Source organism: Cryptomeria japonica, chromosome 3 (assembly GCF_030272615.1).
Source record: "Cryptomeria japonica chromosome 3, Sugi_1.0, whole genome shotgun sequence".
Classification (NCBI taxonomy): Eukaryota; Viridiplantae; Streptophyta; class Pinopsida; order Cupressales; family Cupressaceae; genus Cryptomeria; species Cryptomeria japonica.
The window spans coordinates 998,966,302-998,987,392 of NC_081407.1; positions in this window are offsets into that span (position 1 = coordinate 998,966,302).

Genomic DNA, 21,091 nt, shown 5'->3' on the forward strand with positions numbered 1-21,091 from the left:
TCCCTTTTACAGCTCATTTATGTATCCGATACAAATTATTTTTCCTATTTCAGGAGTACAAACTTCCGGAGGCCATAACTTGAGAACCGGATGTCCAATTGACGAACCGTTTGAAGCGCCGGAAAGCTCGCGAAGTGCTCTATCACCTCGTAACCCGCTACGCCAGTTACGGCCATTTTTTAGGGCATTTAGGAGCCTCTAAAGCCCCCAAAATTAAGTTTAAACATTTTATCGCACCCCTCCAAGACGAAAACTTTAATATCTTCAAAACTAGCTATGACCTTGCGTTACCGGAATGCTTATCTAGCCAACCAGAAGCTTCAGGGAGAGTTTCGCACCATTTCGTGCTCAAATAAAAACTTACTATAAATAGTAACCTCGCATAAATGCAAGGTTGAGACACCATTTTTCCCAACAAATCTCCCACTTGTCGAACACCTTGCAAGAGCGGAAGGGAATGTCAACACAATGAATCAATTGCTAGGGGCCATAAGGCCCATAGAATCTGAACACCATCTGAACTTCTCTGTGCTCACAGCCTTAGTTAAAGCATCTGCAACATTCATCAAAGTTTCCACCTTAACCAGCTTCACCCTACCATCTTCGACCATATCTCTAACAAAATGATACTGAACATCAATATGTTTGGTCCGGGCATGAAATGTCGGGTTCTTAGCTAGGCTAATTGCACTCTGACTGTCACAGTAAACTGTCACTGTACCTTGTTTTATTCCAATATCCGAACACAGTCTCTTAAGCCAAATGGCCTCTTTACAAGCATGAGTAGCTGCCATATACTCTGCTTCAGTAGTGGATAAAGCAACCACAGCCTGTCGCTTACTCATCCAACTAATTGCACCACCAAACAAAGTAAACACATAAGCATTGGTGGATCTTCTGCTATCAATATCACCTACCCAATCTGAATCCACATAACCATGGATATCAAGGGAAGTCATGTCTCCAACTGAATTACCATGATAACACAAAGAATACTCTGAAGTACCCTTCAAATATCTGAAGACTCTTTTGACTGCATCCCAATGAACTCTACCAGGATTAGACATATATCTAGAAAGTACTCCCACTGCTTGGGCAATATCTGGTCTAGTACAGACCATAGCATACATCAAGCTTCCAACCGCACTCTGGTAAGGCACTCTGCTAATGTCTTCCATCTCCAATGGGGATGCAGGACAATCTGAAATAGATAGTTTCATTCCAACTGTAAAAGGAACACTCAATGGTCTACAATTCTGCATGTTGAACCTCTGTAACACTGAATTCACATACTTACTCTGGCCTAGCCATAGCTTTCTATTCACCCTATCTCTTCTAATTTCCATCCCAAGAATGTGCTTTGCTGCACCAAGATCTTTCATTTTAAATTTAGCAGTGAGCTGAGACTTCAATTCTGAAATCATACCTTTCCCTTTACCAATGAATAACATATCATCAACATACAATGCAATGAATAAGAAATGATCACCATAAGATTTATAATAAACACAGTGATCTGATTTAGAACGTTCAAATCCCAAACTCAACACATATGTATCAAATTTCTGGTACCACATCCTAGGACTTTGTTTGAGGCCATACAAAGATTTCTTCAATTTACAGACCAAATTACTTTTTCCTTTCACCACATAGTGCTCCAGCTGTGTCATATAAATATCTTCCTCCAAATCACCATGAAGGAAAGCAGTTTTCACATCCATTTTCTCAACCTCTAAATCATAAGCAGTAGCAATAGAAAGCAAAAATCTAATGGACGTCATTTTTGCAACAGGAGAAAATATCTCACCGTAATCAACACCCTCAACCTGAGAGTAGCCTTTTGCAACCAACCTTGCTTTATACTTCTCAATGCTTCCATCTGAACCAATCTTTTTCTTGAACACCCATTTACAACCAACAGGTTTTCGTCCTTCAGGCAATGGTACAAGATCCCATGTATCATTCTTTTTCAAAGCTGCCATTTCTTCCTCCATAGCAATCTTCCAGGATTCTGCATCATTCATACCTAATGCCTCTTCTACAGATTTCGGTTCATCCACACTAGTATTCAGAGCAAAAATACATCTCTAATCATCAGGTGAATACCTTTCAGGTGGTTGTCTATGTCTTGTAGACCTTCGAACAAGCTAAGTTGGAGGTTCTTCCTCCTCTTCTGAAGATTCAGAGCTAGACGAGCTCTCCTCAAATTCTTGCCTATCTAGGGGTCTCGATTCAACTCTTTCAGGTGTAGAAGGAAGTTGAATCACATCTTCTTTTTTAGTCTGTTCTGGCTGCAATGTAATAGAAGGAGACTTAATTTCTCTAAAAATAACACTTCTACTGTGAATTACCTTTTGTGCAACAGGGTCCCAAAGCTTGTATCCTTTCACACCATAACTATACCCGATGAAGATACATTTCACAGCCTTGTTCTCCAACTTTGTTCGCTTCTCCTTTGGCACATGTGCATATGCCTCGCAACCAAAAACTCTAAGATGTCTCAATGAAGGCTTGTGACCTAACCATGCTTCCATAGGCGTTTTATCAACAAGAGCTGATGTAGGAGACCTGTTAATCAGGTAGCAAGCAGTGGCAACAGCTTCAGCCCAAAACTTTTGTTCGAGACCAGCACCACTCAACATACTCCTAGCCTTCTCCATCAGTGTCCTGTTCATTCTTTCTGCAACTCCATTCTGTTGTGGAGAATACAGAGTTGTCTTCTGCCTGTTAATTCCACAGTCTTTACAGAATCTATCAAAATCATTAGAGCAAAACTCACCGCCATTATCAGTTCTCAAACATTTTATTTTCTTTCCAGTCTGCAACTCAACCATTGCTTTAAATTCTTTAAAACGACTAAAAACTTCAGATTTACTCTTTAGAAAATAAACCCATGTCCTTCTACTAAAATCATCAATAAATGAAACATAATATGTGGATTTTCCAATTGAAGAGACATCTACTGGACCAAACACATCAGAATGGATAAGATCCAAAACACCACAAGTTTTATGAGAACTCGAGTAAAACTGAACGCGGTTTTGTTTTCCATAAATGCAATGCTCACAGAAATCAAAGTCAAGGTTATAGTCATTCAAATCTTCAACAAGGTTTTTATTTTTCAAGGTCCTTAGACCCTTTTCTCCAATGTGGCCAAGTCTCTGGTGCCATAACATAGTCTTCTCTGCAGGTAACTTTGCTTCAGACAAAAGAGCACCCTTAGGTACCCAAAAACCATTTCCATCTGCTGAAGGTGAAACCTTCAAATCTTCCAGTGAAGTATCCGCAGATTTACTTTTTACAGAAGTGCTATTACACTCAATAGTGTATGCTTCAAGCTTATACAAAGTGCCAAACCTGACACCTCTAGCAACTACCATAGCACCCTTAATCATCTTACATCCTGCTTGAGAAAAGACTACTTGCACACCTGCATCTATCAGTTTGCTCACAGATAACAGGTTTCGTTTTAATCTAGGGATATGCAACACACCATTAATCCTTTTTATTCTACCATCAGAAAACCTGATTCTAACTTTACCTCAACCAACAATGTCTAGAGGTGAATCATCACCCAAGTACACCTTACCTCCATTAAATCCTTCATATTCAGAAAACCAATCTCTATTGGAAGTCATATGAAAAGATGCACCTGAGTCAATTAGCCAGGCATCATTACCTGCATGAGTCGCCAAAGCCGCAATAAATGCATTGCCATCTTCCTTGTCGGACTCAGAATCAGAATCAAACTTTTTCTTTTTCTTCTTCTTCTTTTCTTCTTTGCAGTCCTTACGGATGTGACCCGGTTTACCGCAATTCCAGCAAATGACTTTGGACTTTCTAGGAGATTTCGATCTCCCTTTGGATTTGGACTTGCCGCGCTTCTCATTCTTCTTGCCTTTCTCTTTAGGTCTTCCACGAACGGTTAGGGCTTCTTTTGAACTGATGGATACCTTCCTTCGCATCTCTTCACCGAGTAGGGCACCCACCACGTCTTCAGATTTCAAAACAACAGAAGTACTACCGATAGCCATAACAAGAGAATCCCACGAATCAGGCAAAGAACAAAGCAAGATCTGACATTTCTCCTCCTCGTCCATCTCAACACCGACAGATACTAATTGAGCCACCAACATATTGAATGCTTCCAGGTGGTCTGCAATTCGTCCACCCTCTTCCATCTTCAAGGAATACAATTTCTTTCTTAAGAAAATTTGATTTAGTAAAGATTTCACTTGATACATCTCACCAAGCTTAGTCCATAGCTTCTTTGCAGAGTTTTCTTCATGGACATTGATTAGAACAGGGTCTGCCAGGCACAGTCTGATTAGACCCTTGGCTTTTTGGTCCATAACATCATACTAAGCTGCCGCAGTAGGATCTGAGGGCCTTTGGACATTCGCATCAACAGCATCCCAAAGATCTCGATCTATTAGCAGATCTTCCATCTTCAGCTTCCGCATCTCAAAATTACTTCCATTAAATTTCTCCACCTCTATTCTCCCTGACGAACTCGCCATCTGAATATTCCTGCAACAAGATCAAAAAGTGTCTTCTGCACAAGCTCCCACTCAAATCTGGATTAGTTCAAAAAACCCAACTGCCCACAATTGAAACCAAAGGTGATTAGGCTCTGATACCACTTGTAAGGAAGTTAAGTAGCGGAAACAACTTCATACACTAACCTTGAGAGGAGGGTAATGCAAAAATTTTTCAGATCATTACAACAGTTACAGAAAATAGAAATAGATATAATAGCAATCATACCACAACACAATGATTTACGTGGGGAAAACCCTTTCGGGAGAAAAACCCCACCCTCCAAAAGCAGCTCAATATTTTATTCAGCAATCAAAAACAGATTACAACATACTTGCAGAGCAAGCTCTTCACAGGAGTACCATTAATCAGAGATTCAGAGGCAACTCAATAGCCATAAGACTCTTACACACAACCTCTATCTCACACACCTCATAAATAGGAGATACAATACAGGAAACCGTCAAACGGTATTACAAAACCATGGGCTAAAACCACCCAATAAGGTGTAGCCGACCTTATCTCCCTTCTAGATGCCCTATGACATGTTAAAGCACACATCAACACGTGTCACTCCCTTTTACAGCTCATTTATGTATCCGATACAAATTATTTTTCCTATTTCAGGAGTACAAACTTCCGGAGGCCATAACTTGAGAACCGGGTGTCCGATTGACGAACCGTTTGAAGCGCCGGAAAGCTCGCGAAGTGCTCTATCACCTTGTAACCAACTGCACCAGTTACAGCCACTTTTCAGGGCATTTTGGAGCCTCTAAAGCCCCCAAAATTAAGTTTAAACATTTTATCGTACCCCTCCAAGATGAAAACTTTAATATCTTCAAAACTAGCTATGACCTTGCGACGCAACTTTACCGGAATGCTTATCTAGCCAACCAGAAGCTTCAGGGAGAGTTTCACACCATTTCATGCTCAAATGAAAACTTACTATAAATAGTAACCTCGCATAAATGCAAGGTTGAGACACCATTTTTCCCAACACATATAACTGAGTATAATGACACACCAAAAAGATCCACATTGCATATAGATTTCACCTGCATCATTATATGTTAGAACATCATGCACATGCATATAGATATCATAATAACACCACATCTTGCACACATCACTAATTATCATCTAATATAAGTATATGGATTCTCATATAAAACATTAAATGACAAAAATATACATCATGCATCTCATCATATAAATAACTCAAGCATACATCTATTTGCATTTTACATTTGCATCATGCATGGCGTACTTAAAATCCATAAAAGAACAAAATATATTATATTTCATCATGTACATATTGGCATCCATATCATAATCATCATAAGCATCATAATAAAACATGTGTACATAAGACTGTATCATCATATAGAAATCATAAGAATCACATAAGAACACATGCATATAGCTTCCGCAAGGATGGATCATCTCATATATATCAAAAATATCAATGTCATGATATAATAATATCAACATATCATATGGCTATAAAATCACCCGAAGGTGTCTATATCAACTTATAAAAAACCTGATACAAAATGAAATCCAAGAGAGCTATGATGAAGACCCTCCCTCAGAGCTAGCAAGCCCTTGATGGAATCTGAGCACTCAAAGGCCCAACCCCTGGATCATTTTGTCAACCCCCTCTTGTAGACATGGTGCTGCTCATTAGGCTTTATCTTAGTGATTATGTTTATCACATGGCGATGCATCCTATTAGTGTATATGTTTTTCACATTTCACCTGATCCTATCTTGCTAGAGCACTCACCGAATTTTATCAATTCGATGGCTTATCCTATATTCAACTTAGCAAACCTATCTATTTTAAGGCACCTGTTGAGTGAATCCTCTCAATAGCTTATCCAATTGGCAATGTATGTTTATAACATAATTGTCAATTTTATCCTTGTTTCTAGTTTGTCTTCTATAGGTCACCTATTGACCAAGTCCTCTCAACAGCTTATCCAACTGACAACGTATGTCTATCATAGAATTGTCAATTTTGGTCTTTTAAGATGGACACAATTTTGTTGATTCCTCTTGAGTCTATCTTTTTCCTGCATGACCTTGTCACCCTATCTTATCAATCCTTTCTGGCATTTCCTTCTTATCGAGAGATTTTTTGTGATCATTCATCCAATCTCTCAAGGGGGCATATCATTCCCATCTTGGAGCAACTTTGCATCAGTTTATCTTCTTTGAGCCAACACGATAGGCTACATTGTATCATAGAGGGGCAAAATGTAGACACCTAAAATTGTCCTCTTTAATTAGATAAATATTTTGTATTTACTTAATTATTTCATCCTAAGTCTTTTATTAATTAAATAAATCTTTATTTATTTAATTAATTCATTTATCTTCTTCTAGATCTTTTCTCATTTAAATAAATATTTTTTACTTATTTAAATTATCTTTCTCCTAAATTAAATAAATATTTTATTTATTTAATTAATCCCGCTTCCTCTATTAATTAAATAAATCTTTTTTATTTAATTAATTCATTAGCTTTTTCCCCTACGACACATGTCACTTATCTCTTAATCTTCCTCTACCTACCCCCTTCATTATTTTATTATTTCTTCTACCTAGCCTTTAATCCTAGCCGACCATTTATTTATTTCACCTCTTAATCTCATCTCTCCATTTTCTAAAGAATCTTCTATATAAGATGGTACTTTCATCATTATCAACCCTAATCAATGCATCTAATCAACACTTATGCAATCAAGCCTTCTTGTGATCAAGCAATTTCAACCACAATCCATTCTTTGTTGAGCTCTTGTGTACACAAAATCTAAGATAAAATATATCAAACAAGATAAATGAAGATAGGAGACAATTTATATTGAAACCCTAATTGGCATGTGAATGGTAATATTGTTCATTTGTTGATTTTTCTGATAGTTCTGATACTTAATGTTAAGTACAGATACCAAGCTAATAAGATGAGAGGTTGGGGGGGGTGAATCTTACAACCTTAATCTTCCATAAAAACAATAGATTAAACCTTGGTAACATATACTTTAGTAATATAACCAAAACTACTAAACATGCAAACTCAAAAGCATATAAACATCATAACACTCATTACACCAGATTTAACATGGAAACCCAAATAGGGAAAAACCACTGTGGGATTTCGGACCCACTAAGAAATATACTCTTCTAGAGTATGCTCGGTTAAAAGCAAATCTTGTTAAAGATTACAAACACATAGATGTGACCCGATTAAGGGATTTCCCTCAGATCTGTTAGGATCTTCACCTTGTTAGAAGTGACCTTGCTAAAGGGTTTCAAACACTCAATCAGAATTTCACCTTGCTAGAGCGTTTTACAAATAAGACTCTTAAGTCCACTCGGTTAAGAGATTTTCTATCACTTTACAAAATAACAGTAATAAAAATCTATCTGCAACTTCACATCAAAAATGCTAAAGCAGATTCTTATTTGCTCAATATAATAGGACTTATCTTGTCCATCTGTTGGGCTCTATACTCTGTTATTCAAACACGTCTTCAAGCTTCTATGCTTGGTAATCACTATGTAGCATCCTTGTGCATACACTTTCCTGCATACATTGTTTATCAACAGTTCGTTATTTATAAACAATTTGCCAACCGCTTAATCTCCTTGATCACATTTCCCATGATTAATCATAGCCATCAAATCTTCAAACTTGACCAGGTTCATTGTATCCTTTGATCTGAAAAAATGTTTTACCCCGCCTTGGAACTTGCATACATTTCTTGGAACTTGTGCTAGGGTATTATGGTTCAATTTGAGCTGTAGATCTTCCTACCAATTTTCCTTTACCATAGATTCTTTAACAAACTTCATGCACGACATACCAATCATTTAATCAGTTCCAACTCATCAGCTTCCTTCATTAAATAATGCTTTTATTCATTCAATGCATTCTGTTACTACTCGGTTGCAACATTAAATACTAAACTTCACTCGGTAGACATTCTTCCTTCATTAACCGATAGCGATAACCTTAGGGTTTACCAACTAGGTTCCTTAGGGTTTACCGACTAGGTTCTTTGCTTGGTAACATAGTATAGTATTAACCTTACAATCAATAACATATGTAGGATATCAAAACAATCTAAACATCATGATATCATCATTGTCTAACTTGGTAATAGTTGCCCATTGAATAACTTTTTCCTCCCCTTATTCATCACATTCTTTCTGTGTCTTTTTAACGACATCTTTATACTCATCAAATCATACTTCTTAAGATATAGCAACATCATACTAAATTAGAAAATCAATTTCTTGACATCAATGACAAAATAATAATATTAAGACATTAAACATCCTTGATCAGTTATATCCATAATCATCAACAACCTTCTCAATATCCTTATTGAAATGCCAACAATCTCCCCCTTTGGCATCGATGGAAAAACCAATTGATTTGACCTAATTGATTCGAATTGCTGTGAGATTCTGAAATGATGAAATGCTCTCCCCTTGTTATCAGTCATCTCCCCCATACATTAGTCTTCTCCTCTTTTCTTTATTCTTCTCCCCCTTTGACAACAATGCCAAAAAGTAAAGAACTAAAACATAATTTCTTCCTGTATGAAGTGATTTCCTGCTGTTATGTGTCAACTTAGTCTCGGTCAGAGCATTTTGTCTTCAATTCCTATTCCCTATTATTGTTTCCTGCACACCTTTAGAAAACATCCTAAAGTGTGGAAATTAGCATCAACTTCTAAAAGATATTTTGTAGAGTCATCGAATTGATGCTTTCACCGAACTCGGTCAGTGAGTAGAAGATAGGGGTAGGACCCCTAACTTACTTCTGAGATACTCAAAAGTGTCCCTTGGCAATGGCTTAGTGAAGATATCCGCTATTTGTTCCTTTGTGCTAACATACTCCAACACCACTTTCTTCTCTTGAGCTTGTTCTCTAAGATAATGATATTTGATAGAGATGTGCTTTGTCTTAGAGTGCATAGCAGGATTCTTTGAAATGTTAATGGCACTAGTATTGTCACAGAATATAGTTACTAGCTCAGTAAATTTCTCATTTATACCTTCCAATAGTTGTTTGATCCATGCTATGTTGGTACAATTCAATGCTGCAGCAACATATTCAGCTTTTGCTATTGACTGTGAAACATATCCTTGTTTCTTGCTAAGCCAACTCACTAGTCTTTCTCCTAAAAAGAAAGCTCCTCCACTTGTGCTTTTTCTGTCATCAATGTTGCCTGCCCAATCAGCATCAGTATAAACTTTTAAATCAAAATCATTTCTTTTCTAATATTCTAAGCCATAATCCTCAGTGCCTTTCAAGTATCTGAAAATTCTCTTGATTGCTGTCATGTGTGTTTCCTTAGGATCTGCAGAGAATCTTGCAACTATACCTACTGCATGTGCTCTATCTGGCCTGTTGTGAACAACATATTGTAGCTTTCCAATCATGGATTGGTAAAGTGTCTCATCAATAAATGTAGATTCATCATTCTTTGATAATTTACAGTTGGTAGTTATAGGAGTACTTACTGGTTTTGAATCCTCCATTCCAAATTTCTTCAAGATTTCCTTTATGTACTTGGATTGAGTAATGAAAATCTCATCTTTCATTTGCAATATCTATAAACCTATAAAATACTTTATCTCACCGATTAATGACATCTCAAATTCTTTGCTCATTTCATTTCCAAAGTTCTTGCATAGAGAGACATTTCCACAAAATATAATATCATCAACAAATATGGCTGAGATCAGTATTCCATTTTCATCATTCTTCATGTACATGTTACTATTTTCACTTGTTCTTATAAAACCAATCTTGATTAAATAAGAGTGCAATCTTTCATACCATGCTCTAGGTGCTTGTTTCAAACCATATAAAGCTTTGTTCAATTTACATACCCGATCTTTATTCTTGTCTTCAACAAATCCTTCAGGTTGTTCAATAAAAGCTTCTTCTTCTAATATACCATTCAGAAATGCAGATTTGACGTCCATTTGATATACCTTGAAATTTTTGTAAGCAACATATGCCAAAAATGTTCTTACTCCTTCAAGTCTTGCCACAGGTGCAAAAGTCTCACCATAATCAATTCCTTCTTCTTGGGCATAACCTTTGCAGACTAGTCTTGCTTTATTTCGAATGACCTCACCTTTTTCATTCAGCTTGTTTCTGAAAATCCACTTTGTACCAATTACATTTTTGCCCTTCGGTCTTGGGACCAATGTCCATGTGTCATTCTTCTTGATTTGATCAATCTCTTCTGTCATAGCATTTATCCAATCTTCACTATTAAATGCCTCTTTCACTATTCTCGGTTCAAATTCAGATATCAGACGTGTTCTGTCTCAGTTTGTTCCTTGTCATCACTGGATCATCCTTATCTCCTATAATATGACTTGATGCATGACGTCTTCTGACATACTTGGCCAATATAGGCTCGGTAGGCTCTGTATGATCTTCTTCATCACTCGGTAACTGGACATTATCTTCATTTCCTTCAACAGTTCTCTCGATAAGACTTGTCAGTTGAACATAGACAAATTCATCATAATCTTCTGGTTCCTTGGAATTTCCTTCATCATTTCTTTCTGCAAATTCATCAATTTTCACATTTACACTTTCTACTAAGTTGTTAGATGATTTGATCAGACATTTAAATGCTTTACTTCTAGAAGAATAACCAAGAAATGTTCCTTCTTCACTTTTCTGATCAAACTTGCCATTTCTATCATCTTTGTGAACATAGCATCTACTTCCAAAGATTTTGAAGTAACTTACATTAGGTTTCTTGTCATACCAGATTTCATATGGTGTCTTCAAAGTTCCTTTTTTCAGTTGTACACGGTTCAGGGTGTAAACTGCTATGCTTATTACTTCTCTCCAAAGTGTTTGTGGTACTTTCTTTTCAATCATCAGGGTTCTGGTACAATCCACAATAGATCTATTTCTTCTCTCATCAATTCCATTTCGTTGTGGATTTCTCGGTGCAGAGACTTGTCATTTTATACCATGATCATTGCAGTGTAAGTTGAACTCATCAGATGTGAACTCTCCTCCTCTATCTGATCTAAGACATTTCAGTTGTCTTCCTGTTTCATTTTCAACTCTTGCCTTGTACCATTTAAACATTGGAAAAGCTTCTGATTTTTCTTTTAAAAACATAACTGACATCATCCTTGAGTAATCATCCACAAATAATATAAAATATTTATCACCATAATAACTTTGAACTTTCATAGGACCACAAAGATCAGTGTGCACAAGATCTAAAATTCCCTTAGAAGTGTAGGACCTATTGTAAAGCTTGATCTTGTCATCTTACCCATCTAGCATCCTCGACACATAGCATTCTCAGGTTTTTCAAGACTCGGTAGACCTCTTACTCGGTGCTTCTTACTTATTTTGATCAGATTGTTAAAAGTTACATGACAAAACCTTTTATGCCATAACCAGGCATCATCTATCTTTGCATATAGACACTTATTTCGAGTTGAGTCAAGGTGAAATGTGTTACCTTTTGTTTGTGTCCTGGTAGTAGCTAAATTTCCATGCTTGTCATGAACTTTGACAATTCCTTTCTGAAATTCTATTCGGTAACCTGTATTGTTTAGCTGTGCTACACTCAACAAATTGTATTTCAAATTTTCAACCCAATAAACATCATTACATTTTGCATTGTCAAGAAGTGTTATGGATCCTTTACCTTTTACCGAACATGGTGCATCATTACCAAATCTTACATAACCTCCATCATAATCTTCTAACATAACAAACTTGTATTTATCACCTATCATGTGATGTGAGCATCCACTATCTATGATCCAAGAATCATTAGTATTTATATGAGATATTAGGGATTTTTCTTCATACCTTTCTTCATCTGATCCATCTTTTATAGCCACATAAACTACTTCCTCTGTATCAGTTTCATCTAATTTATCATCATTGGATTCCTCATCGGCTATTAAGCATGACTTTCTATCTCTTCTTTTGAAGTCTCGGTGTCCTCTGTAATGATTATCTTTCTGTCTGTCATCTCGGTAATCTCTCTTTTCAGTAGAATCTTTGTCAGGACAATTAGAAGCCATATGTCCTATCTCTTCACAATTGAAACATTTCAAAGGTAGTTTTTCTTTATACTTACCTTTGCCTCTCGGTAATCTTCTGGCTAATAGTGCTTCAAATTCTTCTTGCTTTCCGATTTCCTCATACAATTTGTGTACTTCTTCCATGTTCTTGTGAAATCTTTCACTTGCTCCACTGTGATCCTCTTTAGTGTACCTACTCATTCTATCATTATAATCATCAGATTCACCAATATGAAAAGAACTAAATGCATATTCAACTTTATTTACCGATGACCCACTATTATCAAAATTACTTAACTCAAATGCATGTAGCTTACCAATAGTAGCATCTAAAGAAACTGGCATATTGGGTACAAACCTCAATTCATTGATTGCAGAGACTCGGATTACATAAGCTAGTAGAAGGGTTCTTAACAACTTACTTGTTATATCCTTTTCTTCAATAGTTCCTCCAGCTCCTTTGATTTGATTGACAATCTCCTTTAGTCTTGTATTGTACTGGGTTATGTTTTCACCTTCATTCGTCCATATAGATTCAAGTTGTCCGCTTAGACTGTCCACTTTTGCTCTTTGAACATGTTGATCTCCACCATACACAGATATGAGCTTGTCCCACATAGCCTTTGCATCATTGCAGCCTTCTAGATCATTTATTTCAATGCATATGTTATTTCAATAATTACTTGGATATGTTCTTGCTTTGCTTTTATCTCTTCCATTATCAATGAATAGGTGCTCGGTGTAATGAAATCATTCTCCAGATAATATACAACATATTCTCCAACTCTTGATAGGTGCAGCTTCATCCTTTTCTTCCATGTAGAGAAACTTGACTTGTTCAGCTTCGGTGCATCCCTCTTATACATCTTTGGATATTTTCCTCAAGTACCTTTAAACTTTTCTTCCGAAGTCCAAAGCTCTGATACCAATTGATATTTCTGATACTTAATGTTAAGTACATATGCCAAGCTAATAAGATGAGGGGGGGGTGAATCATACAACCTTAATCTTCCATAAAAACAACAGATTCAACCTCAGTAACATATACTTCAGTGTTATAACCAAAACTGCTAAACATGCAAACTCAAAAGCATATAACCATCATAACGCTCATAACACCAGATTTAACGTGGAAACTCAAATAGGGAAAAACCACTATGGGATTTCGGACCCACTAAGAAATATACTCTTCTAGAGTATGCTTGGTTAAAAGCAAATCCTGTTAAAGATTACGAACACATTGCTAGATGTGACCCGGTTAAGGGATTTCCCTCAGATCTGTTAGGATCTTCACCTTGTTAGAAGTGACCTTATTAAAGGATTTCAAACACTCAATCAGAATGTCACCTTGCTAGAAGGTTTTACAAATAAGACTGTTAAGTCCACTCGATTAAGAGATTTTCTGTCACTTTACAAAATAATAGTAATAAAAATCTATCTGCAACTTCACATAAAAAATGTTAAAGCAGATTCTTATTTTCTCAATACAATAGGACTTATGTTGTCTATTTGCTGGGCTCTATACTCTATTATTCAAACAGGTCTTCAAGCTTCTGTGCTTGGTAATCACTATGTAGCATCCTTGTGCATACACTTGCCCGCATACATTGTTTATCAACAAGTTCCTTATTTATAAACAATTTGCCAACTGCTTAATCTCCTTGATCACATTTCCCATGATCAATCATAGCCATCATATCTTCAAACTTGACTAGGTTCAATGTATCCTTCGATCTGAAAAAATGTTTTACCCCGCCTTGGAACTTGCATACATTTCTTGGAATTTGTGCTAGGGTATTGTGGTTCAATCTGAGTTGTAGATCTTCCTGCCGATTTTCCTTTACCATAGATTCTTTAACAAACTTCATGCAGGACATACCAATCATTTAATCAGTTCCATCTCATCAACTTCCTTCATTAAATAATGCTTTTATTCATTCAATGCATTCTGTTACTACTCGGTTGCAACTCGGTAAATACTAAACTTCACTCGGTAGACATTCTTCCTTCATTAACCGATAACAATAACCTTAGGGTTTACCAACTAGGTTCCTTAGGGTTTACCGACTAGGTTCTTTGCTCGGTAACATAGTATAGTATTAACCTTACAATCAATAACATATGTAGGATATCAAAACAATCTAAACATCATGATCTTATCATTGTCTAACTTGTTAATAGTTGCCCATTGAATAGCTTATTCCTCCCCTTATTCATCACATTCTTTCTGTGTCTTTTTAACGACATCTTTATACTCATCAAATCATACTTCTTAAGATATGGCAACATCATACTGAATTAGAAAATCAATTTCTTGACATCAATGACAAAATAATAATATTAAGACATTAAACATCCTTGATCAGTTATATCCATAATCATCAACAACCTTCTCAATATCCTTATTGAAATGCCAACAATCTCTCCTTGTTTGTTATAATGCCAACATTTTCATGTTCTTAGGTATCTTCAATGGTGTGTGGTGGATGTTTCGTTGTACAACTATCTTTTATTGTGGTTAGATCTTTGTGGTTTTACAATAGTTTATCGTAATCATTTTTCACCGTAAAATTTTTCGCATGCCCAGTGGCACTCTTGTCCCTTTTATTTCTAACATTTTGTTTGTAGATTTAGCTTTTTTGTGAAGTTGCAGATCAGATTTGCAACGATTCTGATTTATTCTACATTTGTGACTAATCTTTATGTGCCTACATTTTGATTTCACTATGTGATCTCTGTTATCACTTGTGTTTTTTTGTTGATTTGGCAGGTCTCAGATCCTGAAATTGTGTTTGTGCATCATATTTCAAAATCTGTGATCGGGAATCGAATCTGGGTTGGATATTTTTTGTTTTTTTGTCCTTTCTATTTGTTGCAAGTGTAGGTTTTCTTGAAATCACATCTGTGACTCATAATACCACATTTCTGCCTAGAAAGTTTGTTTATGTTGCATGTTATCCCATCTATGTTCAAATCTTGTTTTGCAGGTTCCAAATATGGAAATCACGTTTGTGTCTGATACTGGCATGTCTGTGTTCAAACATTACATCTACTTCAGTATAATTGAGTTTTAGTTTTTATTTATCATTATCTTTTTCATTTTAGGGTTTGTTATCTGGTTTTGGCCTAACCCCTTTATTGGACTAATGAAATGGTGCAACTATTTAAAAAAAGATAAAACATCATATTGTAGAAGGCCCCCTTTCACATTTGTATTTATATTTCTAAAATTTACCTAACTGTAGTGTCATAAAATTGCGCCTTCTACAATTTTAACCACATTCAAAGTCCTCACCTTTGTGAAGACACCCTCCTTTCTAACCAAGACCTCTTTCTGCATTTTCACCCCTTGCCCCCTTCCTCTTTGAGCCCTGAGATAGCCTTAGGACCCTATCTGGGCCCCAAGATAGGGAAAGATAGGGGGGTGGTGCCCCTATCCCACCCTCTTAGGAGGGCCCCAAGATAGGTCCCCCCGGCCCTATCTGCACTTCAGGATCCCAAATCTCCCCAATGTTGACCTTTGGTGAGATGAATTAATCTTTTGAGGCATGTATAAAAAAGGAGTTGGTTTTCTCATTTTCATAGGCAGGAATGAGATAAGCAAGCATAGGTGAAGATATACATCGTCAAGCATTCGAGCATTCAAGTCTTCTTCATTCATCCATGGGAGCAATATTACAACATTCATTTGCAAGCATATGTGCATGTTAGGGTTTTGTCATGGTATATGCCATTTCATGCAACATTTGTGATTACATTCAAGAAGCAAAGCAATCATTATCAAAAAGTTGTAGATCTACAAGGTATACATTTCCATTGTTTACGATCAAGCATTTGCAATTACTTTCTTTCAAGGTTGATTCCTCAACCGGGGTTTGACTGAGGCAAACCCCTATCTACAACCTCCTTTTCCTCTCTTTTATACGTGTAGGTTGCAGGTGCGCACTTGTAATTACAGGTTTGGGTTTCATTTGTAGAGATGGAAGAACCTTTTTTGTTTCACGGATTTTGTGGAGGACCATGTACATTCTCGCCACGGTCTCGATGATTTTTCTCCAAATTTTTAGGGCAGATCCATATCAATCTAGTTAGCTCAGATCTGAAGTTACAGCGTGATCCCAAACTGGTAGCTCTCATTTCACTCATTTCCTCTCCCTTTTTCGCATAGTCAACAAGTCAACTTTCTCATTTACAAAAGAGGGTAAATCACACTTCAACCCTTCCAATCCAATTGGAATTCACATCCTTTTTTCCCTTTGTTTTGGATCTAGTGGATTCAAGCCCCTCTTTTGAATGTAGAGTTCCTCCAAGTGAAAATCATCCTAGTGTCTTCCTTTCTTTCTCTCTCCTAGGTTGGGACTAACGAAATGGTGCAACTGTTTTTAAAAAAAAAGATAAAACATCATATTGTAGAAGGCCCCCTTTCACATTTGTATTTAGATTTCTAAAATTTACCTAACTATTGTGCTTGCAGGTGGGGATAATTTATCAAAACTAATAATCATTTATTGCAAGGGTAATTTAGATGCGTGTCTTTGATTTTTTAGCTTAATTAGGATCACACCTTTTTCATTTGTTGGTTTAAAAAATTGTTTGAAGTGTTTGGTGTGATTTGCACATTTTATGTTTATAACCCTAGAGGTGATAACAAAAGTATCCTCTCCCCTCGCCTTCCATTGGATCGTAAGAGAAATTGTTATCATTTTCTATTTAGGTAGGAGGGTGTGTCTCCCAGGTAGCCCATAAGGCCAAGTGAGAGAGAACGACCCAAGTGGTACTTGTTTTGCCCATTATATAAATTAATACATTAGGAAAAAGCCACAACGACTTGGTGACATGTATCTACACGGACGGTTCTCCCTAGTATCCACACTTGTGTTGGATGTGTTAAAAATCCTCTCTAGGTATTAGGAGTGGGTTCTTAAATAAATCATCACCGCTTGGGTAGACACCAAGGACCACGAAAGTTCCCCCACTAAACACCTTTTGTTGTAGAGGCCAAAATCCCTTACATTTGATGGTTCAAGGAGGGTGGATTTTACCCCATAGATACCCCTCATGTACCCTTTCATGTTGAGACAAGAATCCCTCATTTGATCATTGGTATTTTGAGGTAAGAGAATTTGGTATGCTCAAGAAACGAGTGTCATGGTGGGGGAGCGAGTGCTTCCAAAATATCTAATTGTCTGCTTGTCTAAGGTATTTTATTGTTGCAAGGGGCCCATTGAATGGTTTCTCTTTACAACCTAGGTTGTCCATGTTTTCAAGTGTCTTCAATTTGTGCTATACCAGTGGAAATCTTTTGAACATACTCAAAAACGTTTTGGACAAAAACACCTTCAGACATTGTGTCTTCATTTTTTGTTGTGTTTTCTTGCCATAAAAACATTCAACATCAAGATTTGGTCACATTCAACAACTTCATATTTGAACAGACTCAGAAATTTTCTCAAAAACATCTGTGATAGTTTAAATCATGTCTGGGTTGGGAAATCGCATCTACGTAGGGAAAAAACACGTCTATGAATCAGAAAGTGAGTATTGTTAGAACAAGAGTTAAAACTACATCTGTGTAACCTGAAACTGTGTATATTTTGAGAAATCACGTTTGTGTAGAGCAGCTTCATATCTATGTTTCAGAACAAAAATTGGAAAAATTTGGAAAAGACAAAACTAGGTAAAAATGATTGATAACTGCCTCCTTTAAATGCACTATCTCCGTGATCATCGACTTCTACGTATCTGATTTGTTCTTTGTCCATCAATGAGCCACATGTCTTCATATTCTTTGTCCAGATTACTTGGTCAAGGTCAGTCAACATCCACATGGCCTATCTTCCCTATCGGCTTACAGACATGCCATCAAAATATTCTCATTTGATTCCCAAATTGATTGGTCGACTTCGGTCAGCTATCTACATGGGTAGTTTATCTATTGGGCTGCATACGTAGCACCAAAATCCGATTTTAAAAAACATACGGTCAATTGTGGTCAACCTGCCTCTGATTTGTTCTGTACATTCCATGTCATTGAGTCAAATGCCATGTAGGATGCTATTATCCTGCATCATCATCTGTGATCCCAACTTACTCATTCAGGATAAGCATCTTCAAGTGTCTCCAGTCACTCTTGTTATCTCGCACAACACATTGGTGAAGTTCTGAACTCATGTGGGATAAGATCTTCCTTTGTTCTTCCGGTGTGCCTTTACTTATGATATCCCACACAACACTTTGAAGAAGTGTTGGACTCATGCAGTATAATCATCTACAAGAGACATTTTTCTCTCTTGTTAGCTCGCATGATACTCAATGTAGCCTCTTAACCCATGTGGGATAAGAGATTCCTTTTCTCTGCATTGCATTCCTTTACTATTTTAAGCTCGCATGACTCTTTGTGTATCTCCTTAAGTGTGCAGGATAAGGGGATCCGTAATCTTCCCCTTATATTCTTATATCGTGCATCCAATTACTTTGGTTAACTAGCAATGCGGGATAAGGGGAGACTGCCCTATTCCACCTACATTAGGTTACCCTACCTGACTTGTTTCACTATGGCGTGCATGATGCAGGATAGTGTTTAACACTATTTTCTTTTCTTAAGTGTTATCCCACATGACCATCGGTCATTCACTTCTCCTGCCCTGGGAAAGAGAATAACATAACCTGTTGGGTTATTGATATCTTCTTATGCATAACCGACATGACTAAGACATCATGTTATTGACCTCTCCAGCCACATAATCGTCATGTTATTGATAACTCAGTCACCTTTTACAACTTTGTAGATGGAAATAACCTGCATGTTATTGACAACCTCAGTCACACAACCTACGTGTTATTGACTTCTCCAGCCACCTTCTTTAGTTTCATAGAATGCGATAACCTTGGGTGTAAGAGAGGGTCGATCTTAGGGGTATCCCATAAGGCCAAGTGAGAGAGCACATCCCAAGTGGTACTTCTTATGCCCGCTATATAAATTAATACATTAGGCAAAAGCCACAATGACTTGGTGACATATATCTATACCGACATTTCTCCCTTGTATCTACACTTGTGTTGGATGCATTAAAAATCCTCTTTGGGGCTTAGGACTGGGTTCTTAAATGAGCTGTCGTTGCATGGGTAGACACCAAGGACTGCAAAAGTTCCCCCACTAAAAACCTTTTGTTGTAAAGGCCAAAAATGCTTATATTTAATGGTTCAGGGAGTGCATATCGTACCCCATAGATACTCCTCATGCACCCTTTCATGTTGAGATAGGAATCCCTCATTTGATCTTTGGTCTTTTGAGGTAGGAGAATCTGACATGCCCAAAAAGTGAGTTTCATTACGGGGGAGCCAGTGCTACCAGAATCTCTAGCTATTCGCTTGTTCGAGGTATTTTATTGTTGTGGGGGACCCATTGAATGGTTTCTATTTCTAGCCTAGGTTGTGCATGTTTTCAAGTGTCTTCAATTTGTGCTATACCAGTGGAAATCTTTTGAACATACACAAAAACATTTTGGACAAAAACACCTTCAGACATTGTGTCTTCATTGTTTTGTGTGTTTTCTTGCCATAAAAATATTCAACATCAATATTTGGTCACATTCAATAACTTCACATTTGGACAGACTCAAAAAAATTCTCAGATTCAACGACTGTGACAATTTAAATTTTGTTTGGGTTGGAAAATCACATTTGCGTAGGGCATAAATGCATCTATGAATCAGAAAGTGAGTATTGTTAGAACAACAATTAAAACTATGTTTGTTTCACCTGAAACTGTGTTTGTGTTGAGAAATCATGTTTGCGCATAGTTGCTTTGCGTTTGTGTTTCAAAACAAAAATTTGTAAAAAATGGAAAAGACAAAATGTGCTTACGTTTTGAGATTTGAAGAGATTCTAAGGCATTTCCCGTAGGGATTCATCATTTTTAATCAACCATCTTTGGTCTCATATTTTTCCATCATTTACCTTCATTTGCAATCCCTCATACAAATTTTCCAAACTAGATTCAAAAGGTTGCTTTGTTGTCCTCATCATATCTTGCAAACTTATTACAACATATCACTAAGTGGTTCTCATATCAGATCTATCATCTTAGGGTCTCATTTGGTCTTCTTTAGTCAAGATCAACTTACCTCATCAAGAGATCTATCATCTCTATGGAAGCCACACCTTACTTTAGATCATATATATTGGACTTACATTTTTGGACATTGCAAGACAACCCTATATTATTTCCATCTCATATCCTTTCTTGTTCTTCCATAGTCTTCACATTTTCTTCCATCTTTCATTTTAGCCAAGGTGTAGTTCATGGTTGAAACCCACTCCCAAAGGTCTAGAAGAGAAGAGAAATAAGCTCTAAGATCTCTCAGCATGAGTACCTATGAGTTTGATGGAGATAAATTTTACAACCCATTTGACAATCACAGTAACATACCAGACAATGATAATGACAATGC